The following is a 2,639-nucleotide window of genomic DNA, read 5'->3' as shown; positions in this document are numbered from 1 at the left end:
CCACTCCGAGGTAGGAAGAACTGGAGGCGCCCGCCAGCCCCCTCTCTCCCATACACGTTGGGCGTGCAGGCACCACAAACTATCCCCTCGGCCTCCCGCCTCTCCCCTCCTAACTTCCACTCGAGCCCAGAGAGAAGCCTGGAATTTTAGGTATAATCGATGCTATTTCCCTCTTAGGCAGGCACCGAAACCAGCCCGCACCTGGAAGCTGGCCTCGGTCCCAGAGAGGCAGAGCATTAGGGGCCCAGCGGGGCCGACTGCTGCCCACAGGCCGGGAGAAAGTCGGGCTCGGAGCTGCTCTGGATCCGGAGGGGTTCGCCAGGCACGGTGGACAACCCTCACTCCTCCCCACTTCCAGAATCCCTGATCAAGGGACGTCTGCGGGTGGCCAGAGTCCAGCAGGCGCGCTAGGGCGGCCCCAGGCGCCCATCTCTAGCCTTCCGCGTACCGGGCGGGCTTCGGGGACGCCCACAAAACGGTTCCAGGTAATTGCGCGTGTTCCTCCGGCTTCACACCGCCAGGCCGTGGACTAAGGGCTCCCACCTCCCGGCTCGGCCAACTCCAGCAGTTCGCTCCGCACATATGACGTAACCCGGCATTAGATCAAACTTTCTGGCACCTTGAGCCCACGGGGGGCAAGGAGGTGGGAGAATCCTCTCCACTGCCAGGCGCGCCGGGCCGAGACTGGGCCAGGGGCCGGATGATTGCCTCGCAGTTAAGAGAAAAATAAAAGCCTAAAGCTTCCGCTTCCCAGCCCCCCCACCTCGCTTCCCCTACCCTGTGCGCTCTCTGAACGCACCGAAAAAAGGGAAGAAAAATCAAAAAACAAAAAAACAACCCACCAACTTTGGGGATGTTTGGCGGGTTCTCCCTGCAGTCCCTGCGCACCCACGCTCCAGGCGGGAACTCTTGGCGGCGCGCACCCGGGGCTCTCGGTGCCCAAGCGCTACGCCCGGATCGAGGTGCGGGCCCGCTTGCCCGGGTGAGGAAGCAGAGAGATCTCGACTCCCCAGCTCCCGCCTTTTCCGAGTCTCCTCGCGCTCCGCGGAGGCAGCCGGTTTGGGCTGCCCCGGGGACTCCCAGGGACTCCCGGCCTCTTTGAGGCAGCTTAACAAAGAGAGGCGCGACGGGAGCGCTTCCCGTGGGCGCCTCGAAAGCCATCAGCGCCTTGGCGACGCAGGCTCCGAGGGTGCGCGCCGCCGGTGGCTGGTGCGCGCTGGTCCCCGCCGCCACCGCCGCTCCTTCCGCAGGGCGCCGAGGCCCGATATCCCCCGCTCTCCGCTCCCATTGCCTTACCTGGGGTTGCTGCTGTTCCAGTAGACGGCGTAGCGGTCGGCGACGGCCTTGGAGCCTGGGTCCTGGCTGAGCACACACATCCAGAGCACCAGAAACACCAGCGTCAACATCTCCACGTGCAACATCACGCCTGGCCAGCGGCGGAGCCCCCGACAAGCCACTCCGGGGAAAGAGCAGGGATCCGGAGGGAGGGAGGGAAGGGAAGAAAGAGAGCTGGAGCCAAATAAATATGAATAAATAAGAATGAAGTGGCGAGAAAAGAAAGAGGCGCACACCAAGCTGGGAAGGGGAAGGAGAACGAGAAGAGGAGACGGTGGAGGGGGGGTGGGGAGGGGGCAAAGACAAACTCGCACCCCCACTGGAGGGTTCAGGAGAAAAAAAGGAATCACAAGATGGAGAGAAGCATGCGTGTGTGTGGTGGCGGCGGCGAGGGCGGGGGAAGGGGTGCCAAGCTGTGTCTCGAGCGGCGGCGGCGGCAGGCCGGTCACCCCGGGAGAAGGAGGTGCGCACCGGGCCGGGCGGCGGCACCGCGGGTTGGGGCAGGCGGCGGCGCACGCTGCACAGTCACCGGGAGTTGCGCGCCGCGGCCGCGGGGAGACATACACTGGCCCGCCGGGCCCGGCTCAGCGTCGGCGCCGCGGGCTCCGCACGGATCCGCCGCCGCCCAGGGCCCTCGCAGTGCGCCCCGCTTCGCTCCAAGTTACTTTGGCGGCCGGTGAGAAACTGCAGGAGGGCTCCGTGTGGACGGGGGGCTTCGCGCCTGTGGTCCCGGAGTGTGAGGACCCCCTTCCCCCGCCTCCTCTGTGCCTTAACCCGGAGACCCCTGGAAATCTCGGAGTCGTGAGTGCTGCGGATTCGGGGCGGTGCGCCGAGAAGGGTGGGGATCCGGAGCCACAAACCCAGCCCAGCCGGCGTCCTGGAACTGGTTAAGCTGCAGCTAAGCTGGCGAGGAGCGGTCTTGCCTTGCAAACCTCAAAGAAAGTTTAGCTCTTCGTGTCCTCCGGCAGGTCCCCCGGCGGAGTCAGACTGCTGCGGCGGGAGACGACACCCCGGGCGCTGGCGGAGCCTCGGGGATTTCTCGCGCGTGCTTTTCTTGGCCGGGTGTGGGTGCACCAGAGTGAATGAAGAGCAGAGGTTACGAACCAGCCAGCGAGGCGGAGCTGGGATGCCCAAACCTGCAGGACCACGCCGACCCAACTGTTAGGCTGGAGAGCGAGAGGGAAAACAATCACTTTTAAAATGAATCCCTCCAACTCCTGGATGGGCTGATGGCAGTCTCCGATCGCCTTCCGGGAGCGAGACTGAGCCCCCAGACGCGGTGCCAAGAGCCTCGGGTGAGCGCT

The sequence above is a fragment of the Ursus maritimus genome, unplaced genomic scaffold (genome assembly GCF_017311325.1).
Source record: "Ursus maritimus isolate PB19 unplaced genomic scaffold, ASM1731132v1 scaffold_5, whole genome shotgun sequence".
NCBI lineage: Eukaryota > Metazoa > Chordata > Mammalia > Carnivora > Ursidae > Ursus > Ursus maritimus.
The sequence above is the reverse complement of the archived record's forward strand: the minus strand, read 5'-3'. Positions refer to the sequence as shown.